The 27,654-nt window shown below is 44.0% G+C and overlaps 1 long non-coding RNA gene across 1 annotated transcript; it reads right to left on the bottom strand.

Annotated features, from left to right (window-relative positions):
* Positions 1–18,720: 18,720 nt before the first annotated feature.
* Positions 18,721–21,984, bottom strand: LOC122458534. The gene is made up of 4 exons (XR_006278575.1): positions 21,974–21,984; positions 19,823–19,825; positions 19,272–19,279; positions 18,721–18,939 (listed from the first exon to the last, which is right to left on the bottom strand). It is a non-coding gene; the product is annotated as an uncharacterized LOC122458534 (long non-coding RNA).
* Between the last annotated feature and the right edge of the window lie 5,670 nt (positions 21,985–27,654).

The following is a 27,654-nucleotide window of genomic DNA, read 5'->3' as shown; positions in this document are numbered from 1 at the left end:
AACTGAATTGAAGGGTATATCCCACTGCCATCATGCTTAGCACCCAGCAATCTGTTATAATACAGGCAGAAATTAGATAAATGATCTGAAAATACTGGGGAGGTTGGATTCAGGTTCTTTCCTGGTACGTCATCCCTGAGTGTCCCATCAAAATTCCTGCTTGGACCCATCAGAGTCACTGGGGGTGGGGTGGAGAGTAGGCATGGCTGCAGATGACGACTGGGGAGGAGGGATTCTCATAAAGCCCCTGCTCCTCTTCCTGTGAGAGTCCTGTCGGGCAAGTGGTGGGAAGAATCAAAAGGCTGGTTGAGGCTTATAATGCTTCCTTGTGGATGCTGATGTATAAAAGCCGCTTAAGTCCATCTACTCAGAAAAAAAAAGAGCGAAATGCTCTCAAAAGAAAGGTCCTGCAGTCTGTTGGACCTCATGCGGCAGGCCCACAGATTGAAGCCATAAGCGTCTAAGCATCACTATCGCGGAGTCCATCGATTGGGCTGCCCAGTCCACCATGTCCAAGGCTGCTTGTAGGAACACCTTTGCCAGACTCTCTTTCCTCCATGAGAGATGCAAACTCCCATCTGGGCTCCCAGGTTAACAACTCCTTAATTTTTAGCCCCGAGTCCCAGGAATTAAAATTGTATCTGCTCAAGAGCACTTGTTGGTTTGCAATCCTGAGCTGTAGGCCCCCTGTTAAATAGCCTTTTCTGCCAAATAGGTTGATTTTTTTGGTGTCCTTGGCCTTGAGGGTTGCCCTTTGTAGCCTGTCATTCTTGCTCATTGACTGCTGACACATCAAAGAGCCTGGTGATGTGTATATATAATAATTCATATCCCTTGGCCAGGACCAAGTACTTCATTTCAATCTTCTTTGCTGTCAGCTGAAGGGACACTGGTGTCTGTCACAATGCCTTTTTGGGGTCCATAATTGCCTAATTAAGGGGCAGTTCTACTCTTGATGGGCCCATTGATGTTAGAACGTCCAAGACATGAGAGGAGTTCTCCCTTTACTGGACCCCAGCTTTTGAGCCTCCATGTTAATGAGCTCCTTATGCTATCCAGAGTCATTCTGAGAGGGCATTATAACTGTTCTTGCCACTGCCTCATAAGGAGAAGAGGAGGAAGACTGCCCTAGTAGAGGGCACTCTTCTTCATCCTCAGCGCTGGATGGGTCTCAAGGTGCTGGCTCTCGGTATTTGGTACTGGCCTCTGTACTGGCCACACTCTGGATGGGATGCCTTAGGCCTGGGTCCGTGGCAGGATAATGCCAACTGGAGTGACAGTGCCAGCTCCTGCATGAGGCATAACTCTGCCTCAGAGTCCAACTCCCAAGACTCTTGGCCTGGAGACCAGGGAGCAGCAATGCTAAGAGGGAAGGACATTGCATTTGGGCCATCATGGCAGGTTTCCCCTTGGAAGGCACCTGGTGCTGATACTGTCAGCTGCTGAACAGCCATGGATGCCAATACTGGCAGTGAGTAAGTCTCTCACTTCAGTGAATGCCTCTGGCATAGACGGTACCACCAAAGCACTAGTACTCCTGTGGTTCTCCTATGTTAGCGAGTCCATTGGTTCTGGAGTCAACAGTACCCACTCCAGTGCCGGAGTCAATGGTGCCAAACAGGTTACTGGACCTGCATAGAGGCCCGATGCAGATCGTACTCTACTAGTCTCTCCGTGCCGCGCTGCCCTCAGGGTTGGGTGAGCATCCTGTCAGTCTTCTCTTTTTTCCTCAGAACCAGAGATGGGATGGTGCCAAGGCTCCTGAGAAGTGGAAGGAGCATCTACCCTTGGTTCCAGCGATAAGGAGTCGTGCCAAGGGTCCTCCCTGAGGCTAAGGTACTCAGTTCTGAGTCAGAGTGACCCGGTCCCAAGGGAGTCTCCATAAGGATAAACTTCAGTCTGGTGTCCCTGTCTTTTTGGTGTAGGGGCTGAAGTCCTTACGGGTTTAACAGAGCTCCCAAACATGCGCTTCCCCAAGGCACTTCAGGCAGCAGGAATGGGGATTGCTCACAGGCATAGGCTTGTGCCATGAAGCACAAGGCTTGAAGCCCAGAGACTGAGGCATGCCTTGGCCCCAGAGTAGAGACTATCTCCGCTATATAGAGTTTTGCTTATCTAACTAGTTGTCTACTAACAGAAATTTTACTACTATGAAAAAGGGGTAACCATATACAATAGAGAGAGAAAACAAAAACGTGTCCTTGCTGATTGCAAGGACAAAGTAGTTCCAGCATCCATCACAGTGGTAAGAAAGAACTGAGGAGGTGTGGGTTGACAGGACACTTTATATCAGCACTATGAGCATGCAACTGCAAGGGGCACCAGTGCTGACCAGATAGATCTGAAATATTTTCGGTAGCTGTGCTTGAGGCAAGCACACACTTACATTGGAATGGACATATGCAAACACTCGAAGAACTTGAAATTTAATTACTGGTTCAGGCCCAAATATTATCTGTGCTGGGCCTTAGATCACTGTAATTCTTTCTTAGGAGAGTTAAATTCCATATTTTGTTTACCCAGATATGGAATCTAAATGCATACCTTCCCCCCCCACCACCACCACCCCAAAAAAGTTAAAGGAAACATTTCCCTACTGTATTTACTTTTGTATTCAAAGCTGCTCAGTGTTTAGAATAAGGCATGGGGAGATGTATTACTGGGCAGAAATCAGGTGAAAGCCATCACAGGTGTATGTTTAATAATTTATCTAAGGTCCTTATGTGACCACCCCACTTTCAAAGTATCTGAGCCAGTCCAATCTTCAATATATTTATCCTTATAACATCCCTACAAGGTCAGAAAATACTATGTACATTTTACAAAACTGAGGCACAGAGAGTCTATATCCACACCCACTTTAAAATCCATGTTGGGGAGTCTCAGAGCCTAGGTCTACAGGCTCAGGCTTGTGCTATGGTGCTAAGAGCAGCAGCATAGACACAGCAGCATCAGAGCTCAAGCTGCAATGTCTACATTGCTGGTTTTAGCACTGTAGCGCAAGCCAGAGTCTGTAAACCTGTTCCCTGAGGCTTGCTGCTGCCGGTTCTAAAATCCAGTGTAGCTATATCCGTAAGTGAGTAGCCCACCACCATACAGGCTGCTTGTGGCAGAAGAACTTGAACCCAGCTCTCTCAGGCCCTTGCCTGATGCCCTAATGCTGGACCACCCTTCCTTTCTATCTTTATCCCTGGTTCTGCAATTTACCACATGGATACCACCACCAAATGTGTGATATATGGTTCTATATTTTGGGGAAGTGGATAGAGGAAAGGGGAAAGAGAATGAGGAGGCAGTGAGAATGCAAGGAGGGGTAAGAAAGAAAAAACAAAGGGGTAGAGAGGAAGAAGGCGAAGTAATTGAATGTTCTACGTATATGACGGCTCACATATCAATTTGATACTGTGGGGTCTCCATTTTTCAGTCAAAATGAAGGGGAGAGTGGGTATCCCCAACTGATTTTAAGTGAGCAAGGGAGGTTTTAATAGATAAGATTTTTAAAAATCTTAACATCTCCACCAAAATGAGTGGAAACTGGACAGAATATCAGACAGGGTTCTTTCTGTCAGTATAGATTGCTAAAGACACCTTATTTTATCTCATTCCCAAGACACTTCACACCAAGCTTAGTTTCCCTTTGTGCTCGATGTATAAAAGTTTGCTTTCTCCTTATTTATGTTAAAGAATTACTGCCCCTGTACTCTCAAAGCTCCCCTGACTGATAGTTCCGAGAAAGATCCACATTAAACTAGTGGTTTCACTTGCTTTGGTGATTGATGGCAAAGGAGCCAGAAAATTCTGAAGTCACCTAGTACTAACCAAGCTAGATAAAGGTTTGATGCTAGCTTCATTAATATAGATTATCCTTGTTTTAAGGCCTTCCAGTCATTGTACATAGCTGAAAGTCTCTCAGGTTAGTATGTTAGAGGATTAGTAGTGGGTATGCTGTTGGACTGCCCTATTCCATATTTAGTCCAGACTCTGACAATTGTTGGTCTTTCTTGAAATTTAGATCCAGCTGAAATGAGATTGTAGACTAAAACTGCTAAATTAAAATCTACTAAGCTTAGAATTGTTTTGTAGAACTTGCATAGAGTTTTTTTAATGTAACTAGACTGAATGAACCAGCTGAGCAGCTGGTGTAAAGCAAAATAGCACTATTAACTTCAATGGAGCTATGTGGATTTCCATCAAATGAGGATTGGTCCCTCTATAGCAGCTGTCTGGTTTCTTTCTGCTGTGTGAGCAGTGCTACACAGTCAGCATGAAAGCCAAGGCTGTACTAGCTCCTGGGGCCAATGAGCTCTGAGCATCTAAAAACAGTCATCTGATCAGAGATTCACCAGTCCCAGCCCAATATTTCTGAAAATCCCAGTGCATTGGGCACAAGAAGCCCTCAGGGAGCAGAACTCTTCAGTATGGAACCCATATATGCTGGGTCCTCAGATTTTACCCTCTTTGCAGCAGAATTATGTAGTTCCTCTAGGTAAGAGCCCTCTATTGCTGCAGAGGAAGGGCAGGATTTGGCCAATACTGCACAAGTTAAACAGTGACTTACATACTCCATGCTGCTATGTACTATTATTTGCATATAACTGATGAGTACATTAATACTTTTGAGGAACTACATGCAATATGACTAATTTATTTTTTGTTGATAAATTAGTGCCCATTAAAACGAGCAGCTGCAACAGCTGGAGCTAGGCATTCTGTGAGGAGATAGTGGGCAAGCTTCTCCACTCCATCCTTCCAATGGATCATTCCTAACCTGAAATGCCCTTACCACTCTCCTCCTAGGCCTTTTCTGGGCTGTGTCTGCCAATCATGATGAACTATGTCAAACCACTCAGTGTATTTTCTGATGTGCATCAGGCAGATGTCTGCTAGTGACTAAGTAGAGGCTACAAGAAGTCTCAGAATTTATGACAGAGCTGTGAACCCAAACATCTAGCAATCAACAGTTAGTTCACTAATCCAGTGCACTGCTTAGCTCCCTTCCCATATGGTTACATAATAACTACTGATTTCAAATACATAACATGGAAGTCATACACCACTAGAATTGAGAGGAAGAGAATGAATCTTCTCATATACCCTTGGGAAGTGAATCTCTAACTGTCCAGTAGAACATATTTTCTTATTTTATGGACATTAAAATAATTAAATCCTGCTTATTTATGTTCTTAAATGGTCTCTGCCATGACAGTGTATTAAAAACTGTATACCTGTGACATCCTTTCTACATTTCTAATTAAGCCTGAGTCATAAGGAATGACTCTCTGACCATGTTTAGAAGCCATTCCCAAATGCATAACTTTGGATTAATAGTCAGCCTTTATAATAAGCAATTATCTTAAGATCAATATTTTAAGAGAACAGTCAAATCAATTGAATTAAGAACACCTATACATTGAACATATTATTTTAAAATAGGTTTTTAAATTGTGGACCAAATACTTGGCTTTCATTTTGGCTGCCTTGAACAGGTCAGACAGCAAAGAGAAGCTGGACACTTCCCTAGAGCAACAACTGGGGATCCCCTTGATATTCACCCACTCCTGTCTGCCTCTCGACACCTAGCCATCTCCACCCAGGATTCCTCTAAGACCCTCCATCTCCTCTGGTGCGAGCCATGTCTGGAGCAAATGTGACCAGTGATCCTCACTGGAACAACAGCTCAGAGAGCTGGAGTTTAGGCCAGCCTTAGTATCAATGAAGAGGTGAGGGTAAACTTATCCTCACCCTCTTCCCTGCACTTAAGACATTGCAGTTGAGATTTGATCATTATTATTTTATATCATTTGTCTAGAGTAGCACCTAAAGAGTGGATGACTTCCTAAAATATATGCTTTAATTCAACCCCAAATTGACCACCTATTTATGCGGGGATGGCCCATGTTATACAGGAAATCAAACTAGATAGTCATAGTGGTCTCTTCTGGCCTTTAAATCTATAGACCTCAATTGAAATGATTGGGGTGGGGGAGGAGGTCTCATTGTGCTTGGCATAATATAACCATATATAACCGCATCTGCCCTAAAGATCTTATAAACCAAGTAGACAAAACAGAGGGTAGGAGGGGAAACAAGCACAGATATGAAGTGACTTGCCTCAGGTCACACAACAGGTTATTGTCAGAGCCAGGAAGAGAATCTAGGTCTCCCAACTCCCCGTGCAGAGCCAAGTAAACCTCACCAACTGTCTCACTCTAACCTTATACATGTTAAAAAATAAGGTTTTAAAATGCTACTCATCTCCCCCTCCACTCTCTCTCCCCCGAAATCCCCACCCAAAACAAAAACACCTCAACTGGGGGGGAAAGTATTTTTGTAAACTTGTCTGTCAAAGAGAAGATAGGGTGAGAGAACCACTCAAGTCAGACCCGGAGTTGAGGGAGGGGCAAGTGAAGGGAATGTATGGAGAGTAATGGTATGGACAGCCTCAATCAATTACTTTTGGTGCAATTGATTCTACTGTATCACTCTCGCTAAAAAATAAAGATATTTTTTTCATCCTTCTCCCATAATGGATCAGAATATAAACTTCATTTCAACATGGATGAGCTGAACCAAATACAAGGTGTTCAGCTTGTCAGCATCTCTGCTGAGATGTGATCACATACACCAGGCTAAATTTTAGCATGGTTTCAAAAGGCTCTCTCTCCTTTCTTTGTTGTAGTACATGCTAACTGCACAGGGGCTTGTATGTTAATGTGTTATACTTACCAGAAAGAGGCAAAGGAATGTAATGGGGTTTATAAAATGAATACCTCAGCAACTACTAGGCCCTTTTTTGGTACTCTTCTAGAATTTTAAGGAGTCTGCGTTTGCTCCCACCGAAGTCACTGACAGAACTTTTAAACTCCATTGAGTGTGGGACTGGCTCAGGGTGAGGTTCAGTATTATCTGCGACATGATAAAAAGAATAGCTGTCACAGTATCTCTGCACCCAGTCATGTTAGGGGGAAGCAGCAGGCAATATCCAGCAATTCTGGATTAACCCTTGGTATTGCCCGTGCTAAGACTCAAAATATTGTCTTTATTCCCACACCAGTAAAAGGTCAGGATTTTTTTTATTATTAATATTATTTTTTAAAAGGTGTGTGTTGCACTAGGGAACGCCACCTGCTGGGCTGTAGCACATCACACAGATAGTGCCAACAAAAACAGTCTTGAAAAATTATCTGATCCATCTCTTTTGAGCACTGTATGCTGCCCCAACCCATGGCCCAGGTGGTATTGCCTACTGTAGACACAAACAACAAATGTAACAGATGAGAGTGAAGTACACAGTTGTGCAGAGACCCAGCTCAAGGCCTATGCATATAAAAGTCTAATTTAAACCATGAAAATAAGGTTTGTTTGTGAGTTATGAATTGCTCCTCTTCACAGAGGAAAAAGAACCCTGAAAAAAGAATAGCCTGCAGCCTATACAATAAACAAAATGTGAATCAAAATGATTGAGTCATTTGACTTTGCTATAAACTCACTGGGCAGCATCCATATCTTCTCTCTCTCTCTCTCTTTTTTTAAAGATACACAGGCTGAGATTCACAAGGGGACATAGGTGTCTAACTGTTCTTTTAGATGCCTACATCCAAAATTTAGATGCTCCAAAACCCTTGATCAGCTGCCACCTGATCCTGTAGGTACCTAGATTTCATAAGTGTAGTGTGAGGACAAACACAAAGAGCCATGCCTTAAAACAGCTAGAGAGATCTCTAACTAGGAGGTTTCTGTGTTTAAGATCCTCGCTGCAACACATCCTGGTCCTCTCTGGTAGTGGTGGGACCAGGAACTCAAGAGCCATTCTAGAGCCAAACTTCATTCTCTGGTCTTAGTTCAGGTAGTGCTTTCGGTCTGTGCCAAACATTGAAGTTTAGTTGCTGCTCAATTTTTATTTCAGCACCCCATTTTCAAACTTCCTTCAAGTCGAGCCAGTTAGATTTAAGCTGCACCAGTGCCACAGGTAGAGGCATCTTTAATCATCTTCCCTTTAGAAGTTCTGCTGAAGACAGCACAGACACAAAATGGTGTTGACCGATATGCCGGCAGTGTTTTATACAGGCCCCACTTATTTTGGGGGGAGTCTTTTAAGAGTCTGCACGGCTCTATCCATCTCCTTATGGCTCTGAGGGTAGTGTGGACTACTAGTACGATGTGTGCGAAAGGTTGGAGGTAACTTGAAGCCCTTTACCAGAGAAAAGGACTTCAGAAACTCCTTATCTTGCAAATACTGACTTTAGTTTCTGTATGTCATGTGCAGATAAAGTCTGTGTGAGTATAGCCAAGTTAGTACATATGGAGACGTAATTGACTAAAATAATGTATTGGTGTCATTTCAGAAAAAACGATCTATGGTTATCCACTGCCAGGGCCAGTCAGGTAGCTTTGTAAGGAGTAATGGTTTTGGATTTTTCCTTGTTATGCATCTCACAACCCTCTGTTAAGGTCTTCTGAACATCTTTCTGAAGTACCATAGGGATAAGAATGAACTATCTTCTCAGGAGTAGGCCATCCGCCATGTGAAGGTCCTGCCACTTTGGTCCTGCCAATATGGTAGTAGGGCTGTTGGCACTTGAGCCCCTTGACTCCAACCTTTTGGCAGAGTAGAGTCAGTTTCTAGAAAGTCTCATTCTTTAGCTGCTCATCTCTAATTTGCTGAAGTCAGCTGCCAGCATGGGGTCGATGTAAACTGACAAAATTTCTCTAAAGCCTTTTCTTCTTCCATTGGTGGATGCTCAATTAGTGCTTTAGTAGCAGACACTATATGTACTTTCACTGTTCCCTGTTGAAAGAAAAGCACATCATCTGTAGTCAAAAATCTCAAACTGGATGGAAGATCATCCAGTGGCTTTGAACCCAATAATGCCAGTAAGGGTTTGTGGTCTGTTTCTATCTCAAAATTCAAGCCAAACAGATATGCACGGAGCTATTCTTAGGCCCACAGGACTGCTAGAGCTTCCTTTTCCACTTGAGCATATTGCTGCTCTATTTCTGTGAGGCTTTTGATATGAATACAAGAGGTATCTGGTCTCGTTCTGGATGCTTTTGTGGGAAAACTGCTCCTAAATCATATGAAGACGAGTCTGCTACTACTACTGTTGGATAGTTTAACCAAATACTGTGCCAAAACAGGTGGAGATGTCAGTTTTTATTTAATAAAATTCATGTTATTGTGTGCTACTCTATATCCACATATTGTGACCATTAAGAATCTCTCAAGGGTTGGTTAGATGAGCTACATTTTGTAAAAATTTTCCAAAATGATTTATCATACCCAGGAATCTTCTTCCAGCAGAAACATCTTTTGATTTGGGTAAGGCAAGTAATGCCTTCAATTTATCTGAATCTAGCAGAATTTCCCGTTAGTTATCCAGCCTACAAATTTTAACTGCTCCTTTCCAAATTCACATATCTCAGAGTGAGGCCAGTTTGTCAGAAACATCTCAAATTTCAGGTAGTTGCTTATGTTCATTTTTATCTTCGCCATATACCAACACATCTGCAGGCAAACCTGACATGATCTCAGAGATTCTTTTTTGTGGTGCTGAAGATATGCTGAATGGAAGAAGATTGAAACAATACCTTCCAAATGGAGTGATGAAATGTAGATAATGGTATAGATTCTTTAGAAAGGGGGATATGCCAGAAGTACACTGAAGCATTTAATTTTGACTGAGCCGATATCTGGTCAACTGCGGGAAGCATGTGTCATTCACAGCACATGCTTTTACTAAGTTGTGTAAAGTTCAGAGAAATCCAGATTTTGCCATTGGGCTTTGGTACTAAAACAATCCCTGCACACCAGTCAGTTTCTTGTATCTGGGAAGTGACCCCCCATGTCTTCCGTTTTCTAATTCTTCTTTGACTTTCCCTAGCAAGAGAATAGGGATGCAGTGGGGGGCTGTGAGAGCAAAGGCAATTGCTGATGGCACCAGTTTTATTTTTACTCCCTTGACAGCTTTCCTAGCCCTGTGAAGACATGGGACACATGTCCTGTAGAGTTCTCTTTTTTACATTAATTCAGTCCAGTTTCTCTACTAGAAGTAGCCTTCATATTACCAGCAACCCTAGTAGGGAAGTTATTAGTCCTTTATTGCATATATTTTTTTATGAAGAACTCTCCACCCTCTTTCCAGTTTCTCAAGGAACTGGCCATAACCATCCAATGTAGCATTACACGTAAAATCTTGTTTGGTCTTTGCAGATCTCCATCCTGGGACCAATTATATTTTTTTTTCCATTGCAATGACTGCAGTCCCTGTATCAATTTTAAAGTTAGTGTTTTGACCATTTAAATTCATGCTTGTGTACCAAGATGTCTGTTTGATAGAGGATCTAGCCCCCAGAAGCATGGGCTCATTGTCATCTGATGATAGCACTTTCTCTTGGATTGTTTCCACTACTCTTGGTGACCTACATGCCACAAAATGAGATACTTTGCAATAGCATCTCCTCCATTCTGCCTCTTTTGCTGGACATCATTGCCAGCTGTGACGTGGTGTCTTTCCACATTTTCCATAGCTTTTCCAAGCTTTCCTGCTATTAAGTTTCTTTGGTCTCCAATTGTAGTGGTGCACTGTGCTTATATTGTACATTAGTCTGACTTCTTTGACATTTGTCTCTTTTCTCTTTACTATCTCAATATTGTCAATGCAGTCTCTGTGTTGCTAGCTTGTAAGTCACATTGCGGTTTCTTTATTTTTTTTTGCATTGTCACTCTTACTATAGTTTTTGCTAGTGAGAGGTCTGGGTCTAACTGAAGCTGTGCTGATAAATTGGTATCCCGTCCCTTATTTGTTCTTAACATTCCATATTTGCAATGTACAGCGAGACTTTTATTACTGCAATTGATAGTCTTAGCTGTTTCCCTTTGTGCCTGGCACCTCCTATTACATTTGGCCATTTCACATGTAATATTCTGTCTGCCTATTAAATGAGTTTCTAAAAGCTTCTTTCCCTTTGGAATATTCTCTTTTTTCCTCATCAGTGAGGGTTAGGGCACACAGGAAGTCGTCAGCAGCATCCCCCATGCACGTATCAGGGCATTTGCCAGGTATTGTGCTTTTTCTGGTAAACCAGAAGTCATCTGCAATTACTCAAATCTGTAGATCCAGAAAGGCCAGCTGCCTGAGCTGCCAAAATTAAACTTCTAACAGCCATTTGTTCTACGAGTTCCCTTGCTGCATGGAGACAGGGCTCTGCCCCCTGCCTCGGGCTGCTTTCACAGGACACCTCCCTGATTTTCCACTTTCCCCACTCAATCACCACTCTAGCAGTTTGGGAGTCTCTTCTTGCCAACACCATGTAGCATGACGACAAACACAAAGACATGCCTGAAGCAGTAGCTAGAGAACTCCCTAACCAGGAAGGCCATACATTTATTAAACTCCCTGCTGCAATGCATCCTGGTCCTCTCTGGTAGCTGTGGAGGACCAGGAACTTTTAGAGTCAATCCTCTCTAGATGCTGAAAATTCAACTGATAAAATCCCATAGGCATCCAAAATTCTGCTAGTGAGCATGTGCACAGCAGCCTCAGACCTGACACCACCAAGCAGCTTGGAATCTAATTCCTGCCTAATCTCAGGAGGATTCACAGACTATGCATTCTCCCATGTATCTCATCCATAGGGGCCCAATTCAGTAGGCCTGCCCAGAGGCCACCTGAGGTTGTGTTGACTGGATTGGGTCCCACACAAAACACACAGATGGAGGAAGAGGTGGTAGTGGCCTCCTTTTAACAAATAGTCCAGTGTTTAGGGCACTCACACAGTATGCAGGAAACCCAGGTTCAAATCCTCACTCTGCCTGATGTAAACTAGGAACTTGAGTCTCCCTCATCCCAGCCGAGTGCCCTAACCACTGGAATATTGAAATATTAAAATATGGAGAGAGAAGTCACCTCCTCTTCTTCAAGAAGGGCTGACCTGGCTTAGATTCCTAGCTCTAGTAAAGGATTCATGACAGTGAACTGAGAGTTGTGGGGTGCATTCCTCAACCCCAGACTTTGTGGCCAGGTGCCTAACCTCAGCCTAAGTCCTCCTGGAAAAATCCATATCTTTTTTTCAGCACAGCGGGCTGAAGAGCTGCTGTGACCATTGATTATGTTGATGTACAATACATTTCTGATCAAATCAAATAAAAATCAGCACACTTTGAGAGGCTTGGAAAATGTTGGGCAAGTTTAAAATAAAGTTTGGTGTACTTCCAGCCTTGTTTGAGAAGCCCCAAGTGACAATGAGAAAGGCGCATCTCAAAGTAGCTCTAGCCTGGATGAAACTATAGAAGTACAATGATTGCAATTAAAGTGTTCAGTTACCACAGAGTATGGTATGAGAGATGTTTTTTACTATTTTAAGTGTAGTAAAACAAACAATGCAGTGTGGCCCTAGAGACCATTGTATCTATTCTTGTATTTGTGCACCCAACAGACACTGCAGTATCTGAGAAATGTGCGCATTAGACTGGCAATAGTGAAGACCTAAGTAGACATCTTGGAGTCTGTGGCCCTTCTCTATGTAGGTTATAGAAAGTGCTGCTTAGATTAGCTTCCCCCCCCCACCTTTTAAAAAGGTGTATCTGAGTCATATTTTGATCATTTTGCAAAATAAGATTGAGTTAATACATTCAATTGTTTTCTCCTTTATCACTCCTTCCCTCTTAAAGAGCAGTGGCTCGTGTGCTAGGATGGTTTTCCTTTAGTATTTTAATATCTAGTCATTCTAAAAATGAAAAGGTTCAGACTGAAATTCATCCCTGTGCATAAGCCCCCAAAAGCCTGGGGGTGGGCATATGTGAGAATGAAAGGGTCATAGGCCAGAACTCAACTCAAGGATTAATTTCACCCTGTGAGTCAACATTCTTTTGTCTCTCTCCATCAAAGTCAAAAAGTTTGAGGCATTTTGTACGTTATTTATTTTACATCAAGATTGCAAAATTCAGGGGTTTGTTTTTTTCTTCATATTGTCTATTAAAATGTTAGGAAGCAAGATTTTTTTCAAGTTCCTTGAAAGAATAATTCCTCTTATGTGTTCCACACCTCTTTATTAAATGTTACTGCTGTGATAGAGGCTTTACCCAGCATCATTATCATCTTCCTACTCATGATGATTAAGGATAATATTTTCAGAGTGCCTAAGTGAGTTAGGAGCTTAAGTGCCATTTAAAATTGAGGTAGGAGGGTAATTTTTATTGAAAAAAAAAATCGGTAGGCTCTTAAGTATAGCTATGCAAATAACTGATTTTCCAGTTTCCTGGCTGTGCTTTTTTTTTTTTTTTTGGCAAACCAAATACTAAACCAAAAAACAAACTCAAAAGACCTGAAAGCATTTTGTTTTGTCTGAGCTTCATAAAATGTTGATAATTTTCAAAATAATAAAATTGAGTTTGTTTTGAAATTTACTTCATTTTGTTGCCGGCACAGAGTGCCCAAGGCAAGCAACAGCTGGATTCGTTGCCCTGTGTGCATTGCCCAATAACCACAACGGGCTGGAGAAGTAGAAAAAAGTTTATTTGAAGCTTCAAGCAGTACAAGGAGACAACAATCTCAAATCCTGCACCCCAGTGCAAGCAGTTACACATATTTTTATACATTCTTTCTTTAGCATGCTTATCCAATAGCAAGCTGCCCTGAGTACCCATATAGCCAATCTGGTATACTGGCTAGTTTCCCTTTTTCCTCTTATCTATTTCACCATATATGGAGTTGTTGGTTCAGCATTATCTAACATTTCTGTCCTGTTTGGCCTAATCTTGCTTCAGCCAGTTTGTGCCTGCAACAAACTGTTGCAAACTCCTCAGCATGACTGCTGTGAGCATCTCCAGGCAGAAAAGGAAAGGGGGGGGCACCTGGGCCTAGAGCGAGGGTGCTTCATCGACACTCGTGATCTTCCATCCCCTTGAGTTACCTAGTGGCCATGCCCGTATCCCCAACAATTCCCTCCTTTGAGAATACTCAACAGCCTTGGTTTTGAGTTCTCACTTGGGCTCTTATCTTTTTACAAGGGGACTTTGCATAAGCACTTTGTGGTAGCCCTGAAGGGAATGCATTATCATGTTTTTTAAAAGGGCTCTGACACATGATATTGCACAACATAAAACCATCAGTATGAGCAAGACAGGAAGAAAACTTTTCAACAGGCTAAATAAACCACCAAGCCAAGATGACAAACCCCACCCTGAAAACAAGGTTTGCAGCCAATCACTCTCGGGGGCAGTGTAGGCAGCCTGTACTCCGGCTCGGGCATGGGCCTCAGCCTGTACTACTTTATCATAAATCTCATAACTGCTGTCATTTACATATACACAACTTCAGGACCCGACAAGGGCACAAACACCCCCTTGGGATGCCAAAAGGTAGTCAAAGGCCAGCCTGTTTTGGAGAGAATACGTTCTGAGCTGCTGTACCTCCTTATTTAATGTTACTACTGCTGACCCTAGATCACGAATCGAGTCCTCTAATTCCAAGGCGACTTTTTCAAGCACCATTTGAAGCCTTACAATGTAGCGGCCTATGCATGCTATGGCTGGCCCGGTAATCAGTGGCACAGTTCCCAGTATGGAGCACCTTGTAAGCTTTTCAGTTGTGTGGGGATTCTTAGCATTGCCCTCCAAGGCTGCATTAAGTCGCCGCAGGGTCTCTTCTCATGACTCAGAGTTACTCGGGCATTCCTAATCTTTTCTTTGGGCAGTGTGGTGGTTATTGAAAGATGAGGAACTCCATGAGCTAAATAACAGCTACCTGTCCAATTGGCTAGTAATACCTTGTAAGCCTTTCGGCCACATACAAAATAGTGACCCTGTAGGGCCCAGTAAGGACTGTTTCTTAGAGGGATTCCTGGGATATTTAAGGCCGCTTTTCCAAACAATTCATATGCCCCCAGGGGGGCTTCCCATACTCCTGAGTGGGTACAAGGGGGGGTATTCCTAATTGTGCTGTTAAAATTGCACTCACCATAAGGACCGCTGCAAAACCACCATTGGCCTGCTATAGTGGAAATATTAACTGAACGGCAATTTATATTTCCTGACCCTCCTTTTGTGGAAAGATCATTTGTAAGAGTTTTCCCAAAAGGGGAGGAACCATTACATCCACACTGCTGACCTCCCCTCTTGGTTTTTATCCAATATCCATCGGCCCACTGTGTAATAACACAGGAGCTCCTTCCGACAGGATGCCTATAGTGATCAGATTGGTTTCGGGTAAAAGAAAAATACTCCCTCAGTGAGCACTGCAACTGAATACTCCTGACCTGGTAGGTAGCTTGCTGCAAAGAGATCTTATCCCAGAACGGTGAGTCCGTTCGGTTTCTATTTTCCTGCTCTTTAATGGCGGCTAATTCTGCTAGGGTTAAGGGCAGCATGACAAGGGGCACTCCTGTTTTGGGGGAAAGGAGTCGGAGCACACACCCAGCAATCAGTTTGGTTTGTTAAAGTAGCAATATGGTGCGCAAGTAAAACAAAGGAATTATGTTCCCGATATGCACAGTTTAGAAATAACAGTATAGAAAATAACAGGGTTACACGATTAATTACCGGGGTCCTCCCGGTCCAGGGTTTCCAGTTTTTGAGTGGGCCCATTTTGGCACTAAGGTGCCCACTGTTTGTGTCTCTTAAACAGTAGCTTTAGCCCACGATCTTCACTAGATGAGGAGTCAACGGGGTGGACAGTCCACTGCTCTGCTGATGAAAGGGTGGGTACTGCCTTCAGTTGCGAGTGATGGATCCAGTTCTTGTGTCCCTCGACCTTTGCCGCCATATGGGAGATCAGCAGGACGATGTAGGGTCCTTTCCACTTTTCCTGGAGAGGCTCATCTTTCCAGGTGCGAACAAGCACAGAGTCGCCGGGCTGTAAGGAGTGGACGGGAGAGTCCAAGGGAAGAGGCTGGGAGTCTTTAGTATACCTGTGAAGAGACAGGAGAACAGCAGACAGGGAACACATATACGGAGACAAAAAAAACATTACCCAGCTCCCACTCCCCTGACAGAACTGGTGTGCCATTCATAGGCCATACCCTCCCAAACATAATTTCAAAGGAACTAAGCCCTAATGTACTCTGTGGGAGAGTGCAGATGCGGAGCAGGACGAGGGGTAAGGCATCAAGCCATTGCAGGAGGCCTCTTGGCACACTTTTGAGAGATGTCGTTTAAGGGTCTGATTGATATGCTCTACTACGCCACTGGCTTGCGGTCTTCAAGGCATATGGAGTTCCCAGGGGATCTGCAAGGCATTCGAGATGCTTTGAACGATCTGTGATGTGAAGTTTGTCCCGTTGTCAGATTCCATCCACTGGGGAAGTCTGAAGCGAGTAAAGACCTCCTTAACAAACTTAAGGGCCACCGTTCTGGCAGTGCAATTGCGGCATGGGAAGGCTTCTGGCCTTCAGCTGAATTGATCCACTAAGACATTTGTGCCCTTGGGTCTGGGGAAACTCAGTAAAATCTATTTGCCACACCCATCCAGGGCCCGGAGTGGGTTCCAGAGCAGTGGGTGGCCCTGGATGTCCTGGTCGAGGGTTATTCTTTTGGCAGACTAAACAGTCTGCCTGCACCTGGGTAGCCAGGGGTCAGAGTCCAGAAGTTATAAAGTATTTTCCCATCAGTTGGATAAGTGCTTCCCTGCCAGCGTGAGTGGTTTGATGTAATTTCTGTAACACTGGCCGGATTAGGCCCTTCGGTAGGAGGACCTTCCCTTCCGGGGAATTGAGCCATCCCTCCTTTTCCTGGAGACTGAGTTTGTCGGTTAGCGGTCTCTCCTCCACAGAGTACTGGGGGGTCAGAAGCTCCCCCATGGGTGGGATAAGGGCATGCATATGGGCATTCTCAGTCTGAGGGGATATCAGGGTGGCAGCACGCTTAGCTTCTCTATCTTCCTGGGCATTACCCCTGGCCACATCTTGATCTTCCCTTTGATGGGCTTTACAGTACACAAAGATGGGCTTTACAGTACCACCGCCACTTCCGAGAGGAGTTGTACGGCTTCTAGGAGCTGGAGGATTTGGGGCCCGTACTTGGCTGGGGAACTTTGAGCCGTCAGCATTCCCCTTTGCTTCCATAAGCCAGCATGAGCATGTAGCACTCCAAAGGCATATTTTGAATCGGTAAAAACATTGACCCGCTTTCCTTTTGACAGTTCGAGCGCACGGGTCAGGGCGACTAGTTCAGCCAGCTGGGAAGAGGTCCTAGTGGGCAAACCCTTGGCTTCCACAGTGTCATGGAGGGTCACGACAGCATAGCCCGCCCTCCTTTGCCCATCTATCACAGTGCTGCTACCATCAGTATACCACTCATGATCTGCATTTAGGAGGGGTATATCTTTTAAGTCCAGACGGCTAGAGTATTGGGCATCTATGATCTCTAAACAATCATGTTCCTGTTCCTCAGTCTCTGGTAGGAGGGTGGCGGGGTTAAGGGAGGGGCAAGACTGTAAGGTAACTTCAAAGTTCTCTAGAAGTTTAGCCTGGTACTTAGCCATCCGAGCCTGTGTGAACCAAAGGCCTCCCTTTGCATCCAATAAGGCTCGGACCATATGAGGGGTATACATCTGTACTGTCCCTCCCAAGGTTAGTTTCTCAGCTTCAGCCAGCATCAGGGCTGTAGCTGCAACTGCCCACAGGCACGCTGGCCATCCCTTTGCCACTTGGTCCAGCTGCTTAGAGAAATAGGTCACGGGACGTTTCCATGCTCCCAACAACTGTGTGAGCACTCCTAGGGCCACCCCCTTTCGTTCATGTACATACAACTGAAACGGTTTAGAGAGATCCGGGAGGCCCAGAGCCGGAGCTTCCATCAACTTCCTTTTCAAGATTTTAAATGCCCTGTCGGCCTCTTGGGTCCAATAGAAGGGGTCATGATCTGCTCCTTTTACACAATCGTACAGGGGTTTAGCCCACAGTCCAAATTCCGGGATCCATATCCAACAGAACCCCACCATGCCGAGGAAGGCTCTGAGGCGTTTACGATTAATGGGAACGGGAACCTGGCAGACAGCCTCCTCCCTTTCATTGGAAAGCTGACGCTCCCCCTGCCTTATGTGGAACCCCAGGAATTGTACCATTGGGAGGGCAATTCAAGCCTTGCTTCTCGATACCCGATATCCTCGGAGGCCAATAAAATTCAGGAGACCCACAGTGGCTTTGAGGCATGGGGTTAGGCCCACTGTAGCAATTAACAAATCATCTAAATATTGAAGAAGAGCCCCCTCCTCGTTGTTCCACTCTTCCAGATCCCTGGCCAAAGCCTGGCCTAAAAAGGGTGGAGAATTTTTAAATCCCTGGGCCAATACTGTCCAGCATAGTTGCTTTTTAACCCTTTGTGTGTCCTCCCACTCGAAAGACAAGATTTCTTGGGACGAGGTATCTATGGGAATAGCGAAGAACGCATCTTTCAAATCGAGGACTGAAAAATGGTATACTGCCTCCTACAGAAGCCAGTAAGGTATACGGATTCGGAACCAGGGGGTTCAGAGTTTTAACCCGTTCATTAATCGCCCTCAGATCCTGTACCAAGCAATACGTGCTGTCAGGTTTTCATATGGGCAGGATGGGAGTGTTCCAGACTGACTGGCATTACCAGAAGATTCCATATGTTAGGAACCGATCTATAGTGTCCTGTAAACCTTCTCTGGCTTCCCTCGCAATTGGATATTGTTTAACTCGCACCAGGCCTTTTCCTGGCAGGAGCTGAACCTTAACAGGGGCTTGATGGGTAGCTTTTCCTGCGACCCCCGCTGCCCACACTAGAGGGTACACCCGGTCTTCCCACAGGCTCTATTCTGGGGCTTGCGTAGCTGAGGGCTCAATTGTAAGGGTCATAATCCATGCATTCTCGGGGGGCAGGGTAAGGGTTATTTCGTCTTGAGTAAACTGCAAGGTGGCGCCTAGGCGACAAAGCAGATCCCGTCCCAGTAGAGGCGCCAGGCACTCGGGGAGATAGGACTATATCTCACAAGATGGTCTATTTCCCAAAGCGCTTTCCACTGGGGCATACACTGGGCACTTGGTGCCTCTGCCTGTGGCGCCCACCACGGTAAGGGAGTCTGCTATGGCAACTGAAGGGGTTGATTCACGGCAGTTTGTGCCACTCCAGAATCCACTAAAAAAAAAAATCTATTTCCGAACTTCCCACCCGCATCTTTACTCGGGTTCTGGGGGCAGGGCGGTCCATCCCGCGACACCCCTATTCCTGTTCCTCCACTGCGATCATAGGGGTGCCCCCCTTTCCATTCCTCTCTGGGCACTCATTCTTCCAATGTCCCTCTTGTTGACACAGGGCACACTGGTTGCGACCCAGTCGTCTCTCCTGCGGGCCCAGACGTCCGCGTCCATGGCCCCTTCCTTCCCGGCCACTTCCCAAAGTGCCAGCCTGTACCGCAGCTACCATCATTCTAACTTGCTTTTTCTCCTTTTCTACCTCCCTTAGACTATAAGCTCGGTTTGCGGTCTCCAAGATTTGTGCCATGGTCATGCCCATTAGATCCTCTTTTTTCTGTGATTTTCTCTTAATATCAGGGGCTGCTCTGCTCGTAAAAATTCCCTTAATGATTGCCTCCGTTTCCTGAGCGGGGTCTGCATTGCTATTCTGTCGAATCACGTCCCGAATACGCTGTAGGAAGGCCCCTGGGCTTTCCTTTAGATCCTGCATTACCTCATACGGTTTTGCCCAATTATTATGTCGGACAGCTGAGTGACGGAGTCCATGCAAAAGCAACTGCTTATAGGTGGTAAGCCGGTCATACCCGCAAGATCGTTTGGGTTCCACCTGGGGTCTACTCGGACCTGCTCATCCAGGTCAGGGACATTATTACGATCCTGGTCGTACCGTCTCTGTGCTTTCTCCCTTGCCTTGGACACGACCTGTTGTCTTTCAACCTCAGACAATAAGGTGCGCAAGAGGATGTTGCGATCATCCCAATCCGGCTTATGGCTGCTAAGGCAGCCCTCAAAAACTGAAATAAACCTACTCGGGTTGGTGGAAAACTCCCCTGCCTGTACTTTGAAAGCAGCCAAATCCACAGGGTTAAAGGGCACATGGGTATAGACCTGGATAGTCATGGCCAGACGCCCATCCATTGCAGGACGAGAGATTTTAGTTTCGGTAAGTAAAGGATATAAGCCAACAGTATGGGCTCTATCAGGTGGGGGCATAGGGGCTGAAGGGGACACCGGACCTGCCATTACAGTTGGGGTGGGGGTCTGGGGACTAACATTAGCCACTACCGAACCAGTCGGAGTCAAATTACATTGCTGTAAGACATCTGTTCTATTACACAAAGCCAAAAACAAGTGCACATACAGATGTTCATTCCATTTCCCTGTTCGCTGACAGAACAAAAGTAACTGGAGGATCATATTGTAATTAATTGACCCTCCTGGTGGCCATCGCTCCTGGTCCTCTAGTTGATATTGAGGCCAGTCAACTATACAGTATTGTTTTAATTTATTCTTAGTCATCGGATCCGGTCCAAATACCTTCCAATTTGCCAAGATACACTCTAGGGGTGTACACTGTGCCCTCCCTCCCGAGCTCTGTCCCTATCCCAGGCCTACAGGGTAACTCTGGGTGTCCCCAGGTTCAAAAAAGAGCAAACAATCCAGATTTCAAAAGGTTCCTACCTTATCCGAAGGACTGGTTCCCCACCATCGCCCGCGGTGCTTCTCCACTTATCAGGCGCGTTGCACCATTGTGCCCTACGGGGCCAGTTGGGCTACACCCCTCTGAGACCCTCGGGAATCACACTGGTGTGCACTGGGTGTCGGTCGGGGTCCTCACCCACCGGTCCCCACAAGGGATCCAGGCAAGGCTTGTGTTGAAGCCTCGAGCCCCACATTGGGCGCCAAAAACTGTTGCTGGCACAGAGTGCCCGAGGCAAGCAACAGCTGGATTCGTTGCCCTGTGTGCATTGCCCAATAACCACAACGGGGTGGAGAAGTAGAAAAAGTTTATTTGAAGCTTCAAGCAGTACAAGGAGACAACAATCTCAAATCCTGCACCCCAGTGCAAGCAGTTACACATATTTTTATACATTCTTTCTTTAGCATGCTTATCCAATAGCAAGCTGCCCTGAGTACCCATATAGCCAATCTGGTATTCTGGCTAGTTTCCCTTTTTCCTCTTATCTATTTCACCATATATGGAGTTGTTGGTTCAGCATTATCTAACATTTCTGTCCTGTTTGGCCTAATCTTGCTTCAGCCAGTTTGTGCCTGCAACAAACTGTTGCAAACTCCTCAGCATGACTGCTGTGAGCATCTCCGGGCAGAAAAGGGAAGAGGGGGGACACCTGGGCCTAGAGCGAGGGGGCTTCATTGACACTCGTGGTCTTCCATCTCCTTGAGTTACCTAATGGCCATGCCCGGTGTCCCCAACAATTTCAAGTGAAAGTTTCATTTAAAAAATGAAAAAAAAAACCAAAAAAAACTCTTTAGGGGTTTGTATGGTCAAACAACTCACTAAAAATTCAAATGATTCATTAAATGTTTCAAGTCACCTCAAATCTCCATTTTTCAATAAAACAAAAATTTCAGATAAAAAAATTCTCCCAGCTCTAATCCTAAATCACTTACATTTTTTTTCAATAGGATTTATCCCGATTTTATGATTGGAGTTTCCAACCTTATGTGGTTGGAGTTACTTCCATTTGTGATGAACAATGGGGCCCCTCATAGCCCTGTGTCTGAAGTTCACTTGTAAATTTTCCTCTTCATTCTTCTAATACATATGTAAATGGAAAACAAAATCATGATTTATATATTCATGGAAAACAAAAATGAAAAAAAATCATTTCCGACTCTCTCTGATGCCTTCATTTCTCAGCCTCTCAAAATGCTCTCTCTATCTTCAGTTTCACCTCTGTCAGTTTCCCCATGTTGGCCGTCATCTGCAAAGGTATTTAGGCACTTAAACACCAGATTTAGGCACCACTATGATCCCCAAAACCCTTTTTTGGCTACCACCTGACCCTGTAGGCACCTAAACTCCAGAGCAGAAATTTAGGCACTTAGTCAAGAGTTCCTTAGATGCCTACATTGCTGCATTTGAGCATCTGCACTGCTGCTTCACTGTAGGTGTCTGGATGCCTCTCTCTTATCCGAGTCACAAACAAGGGGAAGATAGATGGGCAAATGCCTAAGGATGCCTGCAGGACCTGATCCAGTAGGTAGCCTCAGAGCATGCCTACCGGATTAGGTCCCAATCAACACCTGTCTGGAGATGATGGTGGTCCCCACCTTACAATTTTTAGTCCTGTGATTACAGCACAAACCTGCAACTCCCCCCTCAGGCTAGGGTTGTCAATTTTGGTTGGACCTACTCTTGGAAGTTTCATCACATGACAAACTATAATTAAAGATTAATCTTTAATTCCTGGAGACTCCAGGACAATCCTGGAGGGTTGGCAACCCTACCTCAGGCAGAAGAAGAGAAAGGATTTGAACAGTGGTGTGCCACCTCTCAAAAACAGAGTATAAATCCTAAAAATAGGAGTAGGTGGAATGTACTCCCAGCACAATCACTTATGAGTAATAGTTCCAGAAGTACAGGAAGTACGAAGACACCCTTCCAGCTCCCCATATGGTATTCCAGTAGAACTTAAGCCCTGCTCAGAAGAGCACCTTAACTGCTGAGCTATGGGATATTCTCTCCTGTGGAAGCTGTTCCACTTTGGATAAATACTTAAAGTAATTGGAACAGGAGGACTGGACCCCGAGTCTCCCAGCACCTAGGTGAACACTGTAACCACTAGGCTAGAAAGGCAGTCTCACAATAATGCTAAGAACTGACCCGTGTTTAAATAGTTTCTCCCCCACCCCTCAGGCAGTGAACTGAACACTGGTCACCCACATCCTAGGTGAGTGCTCTAAGCACTGGGCTAAAAATTTATAAAAAAAAGTGGGCACAACCAACATCTCCATCTCTTTGTAGGCAAGTGTCTAAATCATTCTAGTAAAAAAACCCAACTTAGGCACCTAAGCCGCCTGACTCCAGGAAAGGGGTGCCTCACTATGGATCACAAGCAGAGATAGATGCAGCCTTACTGCCTGGATTTAGAGGTGTGGCTTAGAATACATTCCTCTAATCACAACTCCCATTGGCTAGTTTAGGCAGCTCCCAGCCTAGCATGCTAGCTTTTGTGGATCCCATTCTCAGGTGCCTATCTTCCCCATTCATGTATGGTGAGCCTAGGAGCCTAACTCATGCTTTGTGGACCCATTGTTGTTCCTGGGATTTTCTAAGCACTTGGGTCCCTTTGTGAATCCAGGCCTTGGTCTCTCCTTCTTTCTAATTGAGATCCTCTTTCTCACTTCCTTCCATTGTTCCCCAATCCATTCCCCTGGTTCTACTTTCTCCTTCCTACCTCTCCCCCTGCTTTTCCCTCTGGTATATAGTTATCAGTGATAATTTCTTTAAATGGGAGGGGGGAAAAGGCAGAGGTGTTATTTTGGGCAAGTCACTTCACAACAGGTCAGTGAGAGAGATAGGAATAGACCCCCAGCTCTCCTGAATCGTAGTTCTGTGCTTAAGTACATTGAAGAATCAGAACTTATATGGGTTTTGTGATCACAGATACATTTACATTTCAGCATAACACAGAATTGTTTCCCACTATAATGGACAAAATTCACTAGCTCTCTGTGCAAAGGAGATTTCAGTCCCCTCAGCTGCCAGCCTACATTGCTCTCTGCAGTTGCGAGTCACGAGCCTCTACACTCTGTGTCAGATATATGAATCTAGAGAACTCTTCCTGACAGAGCCCCCCAAACCAGTTCCTTCATATCAAATTTCATCACATGCATGGAAAGACACTATTCCTTGCAGGAGCAGTTCACAAAGAGTCTTTGAGTACGGTCTTCCAACTAGTTGTGCACTCACCTTTAGCTCACATTTTCCTAGTTTGCTTATGAAAATGTCATATGGGACTGCCAAAACCTTTCTAAAAATCAGCCCTCTCCTTGCATCCCTCCACTGGCTCCCGTCTGTCACCTCAAACATAAGCTGCTCATATTTATTTTCACAGCCCTTTATGGTTTATCCCCACTAGTTATCTCTTATTCAGCATCAAAATGTTGACTCACGCCACCAACCAGCCCATGATTCCAGCCTCCACTGCTCACTTGTTAAAAAGCTTCAAACATACATATTTGTGCTTTCTCCAATTCTGCCTCTCACACCTGGAGGAGATCCCTGTAAAATCCACAAAGCTACCTCATTATCCTCCTTAAAGTTGTCCTTTGTCATGAAGCCCACAAAAAACAAAACTTGGTTAAACTAGTAGTGTATATATCGACAACTGGCAAAGGTTTTCCTCATTGGTTCCCTGTACACCCCTACTTGTCCATATCCATTTGTTGTCTCTTTTCTAATACTTCGATTGTCAGTGCTGTGGAGCAGGGACCATCTTTTTTTGTTCTGCGATTGTATGGTGCCTAGCACAATGAGGTCCTGGTCCATGACCAGGGTTAAGTACTGTGGTAATATAAACAATAAATAAAACATAGTTCTGCAATCATAGTTAAAGACCAACTTTTAAAATAGTGCCAATGAGAAAGATTTGATTGTTCTGGTCCTGTACAAAGGAACTAAAGTAAATTCTGCCTTTTAAGCAGTGTGAATCCTTCTTTACACATCTGTGAGAGGTTTAGAGTCACATGCCTAAAATATATGGTCAATATTCAAACAAATGCTAGCTCTGTATGTAACTCAGACATAAAAGTGGTGGGGTTTGTTTTTTCCTTCCAGTGCATCTTATTCTGGCTTCAGAATGCCTAATCAGCTCTTTTCATAACTGAAAAGAGGGAATGCATAAATGAGGATCATTTTGGGCTCAATCCTATGTTCCTTTCTACAGGTATTCACGAGAAGTTCTGTAGAGTGGGGCTGCAAAGTTTTTTTCCCTGGACGTTATCTTAGCCAGCTTCCCAACTGGAAAGGAACAGTCACTCCCCCTCCCTCCCGCAATATTTACCACACAATGAGATATTCTGTAGTGTCAGACGAAGGTATCTGTAGAAACCATGTATTAGCTTTTGGTAAATGTTGACCTTTTAATGGACTTCCACTATACCATTATACAGTTATATCTCCACAAAAATACAAGATCCCTGCACATAATCTCAAACATCATTCCATGGTAATTTATTCTAAACAGGTGAAAATACACAAAAAATATTGTATATCAAAATTGGACAAGTCTCCCCAAAGATACCAAGTTACTGTCATTGTGAGATATATGTTTTGGTCACGTAACAGGTTGGTGATCTCTGTAGACCTCACCACCTTGTGCAGTAGAACCACACTAGTTCTGCTCTAAGTGTCCCCTCAAGATCAATGAAGGATGAGGCAGGATTTGTCAGTCAGAGAAAAATTGTGTTTAATGGCTATAACCCTTGAAATAAATATGTTCCTTCATTCCATACCAAGTTCTAGTGCATGGAAATGTCTGACAGTCATAATTCTATATTTTGCTTCTAAAACTGTCTGTATACCATATCTATGGATGGGATGCCCTCCCTTCACTAACCACGCTGGTTCTAGTTTCATTATGAGACTTCATAGTTCAAATTCAAAGGATTTTAAAAGTTTATTATGACATTCCTTATTTTTCTTTTGGATGACCCCCATATGAATAGTGCTTACTGTTTTCTGTTGAAAAAGAAAAGGAATCCAAGCAGGATAGCAACATCTTGCATGTCCCATGCATTAGAAATACATTTATCTGAACAGAACACACATGCAGACAAATGGAAAGGAAAGGATTTGTCCATGAAACGGATGCATAACTAGAGATAAAAATCGCCATTAGCTGGTGTACAGTTGAGAGAACTTTGACTGTACTGGGATTTGGTTTTAAAAATTTCCCCTCTAGAATTTCTCAGTCACAGGAGACTAGTGGAGAAAGCTTTGATATTCACATCCTTGCATCATGTTCCCAGTTTTAATGGGTTCCCTTTAGATTTTCTAAGCCACCCATCGCCTTTTAAGGCCTTCCACAAATGCACACAGATTCTGGTTTAATTTGCAGTCTCGGTGGAAACAAAGGGAAAAAGGTTTCCTATCATTTGACATTATGTTTGCTTTTAAGATCCAGAAAATTCTCCTCTGGATGCCTCAGTCTTGAAGAGTGCTATTCTTCCCACTAGGATAGAGGAAACCGGGCACTGCTCTGAATTATGTTCAGTCTATCAGGATTCTGACCCAGGGTTCTTAATGTTCCACACTCTTTTACAACCCCCCCCTTTGCCCCCGCATTTTGGCCAACTGTTTTTATGCAACAGAATAGGAAACTACTTGGAAAGTACAAACTGTCTTTTCCCAAGTAAAGGGGTAACTTTTCAACTTCTGGCATTATATCTTTTAAAAATCACCATGGGGATTAAATGTCAGTATTTTATTGCTCCTTTTAGAACACCTGGAAATTGAAAAAAGGAACAAGATGTGGAGTGAAAAGGTACAAGCCCTGCTCTTATAATTGGCCAACTTTTTAAAAGTATGCCTAAGTTTAGCTTCATTAAGTCAATAGGCACCTAAGTGAGTGACCTGATTTTCAAAAGTGTAGCACACCCAGCAGTTCACACTGAAGTCATTTGGATGGCATATAGCCAGGGGGTACACTGCTTTAGTAACGTCTCTGTTAGAGCAATTCCTACACAGCTTCACCTTTAAACTAAGGCCTTGTCTGCACTAGAGGGCTTTGCTACTTTAAGTATACTCATATAGTTAAAGTGGGAAACTCCCCTAGTGTGAATGCAGTTATATTGATGTTTATAGCACTTACAAGTCCAGGAAATGGTATAAGCTATACCAGTATAAGGAACTGTAGGCTGATGAATTACAATTCTAAGACATATTGGGGTGCAATATGCACTTGTCACAAATGACAGGTTCTTTTTCAGTTGGCCACTTAAAGTTAACAGAGAAGACAAAATATGGTGAAGCACAGAAACTTTGAGGTTTAGTTAATACAGGCAAATATAATTGAAATAGAAAAATCTTCGTAAGTACAAGAATCAGATCAGTACAGTGAAGAGGTTTCCTGCATTGTTCATACTTACAACTTTATGGAGACCACTAGAAACAAAGATGAAATGAAAACGGAGGTCCTGATTCAGTTTACACTGTCCTGGGGACCAGATGACATTGAAAATAGAGAACTAGACTGAATCTTTTATCCCCCTTTTTATGTAACTCAAAGATACAGAACTACATCTGATCAATTTCCATGACCATAGCAGATTAATACCTGCCCATTATCCACATGAGACATTCTGCGTGTTTATAATTATACCTCTAATCATTAATATTAATACATTGCATTAATAAGTTATTAATTCCTATACATCATTGCAGTCTAACTGCCTAGTTATTTCTTAGTAACTAGGTTGCTCTTCTTTCAGAATTCTACAACGTACCGTGCCCTTTGTGTTTATTTGTTTGTGTGAGAATGAGTGTGCAAAATTGATGACTTGAGTTAGTGTTGTAGGCCTGCACTTTTCCCAGAAAACAAACAAACAAAAACACCCACCACACCACACAGCCTTTGGCATAACTTCTTCCACAAGGACTTGCACTAATGAAACAGGTCTCTAACTATAACAAAGCCTACTAACCCAATTATTTGTGTTCTTCCTATTACAGCTTCAGTTACTTCCATTATT

This window comes from Dermochelys coriacea, chromosome 2 (genome assembly GCF_009764565.3).
Source record: "Dermochelys coriacea isolate rDerCor1 chromosome 2, rDerCor1.pri.v4, whole genome shotgun sequence".
Classification (NCBI taxonomy): Eukaryota; Metazoa; Chordata; order Testudines; family Dermochelyidae; genus Dermochelys; species Dermochelys coriacea.
The sequence above is the reverse complement of the archived record's forward strand: the minus strand, read 5'-3'. Positions and strand labels throughout refer to the sequence as shown.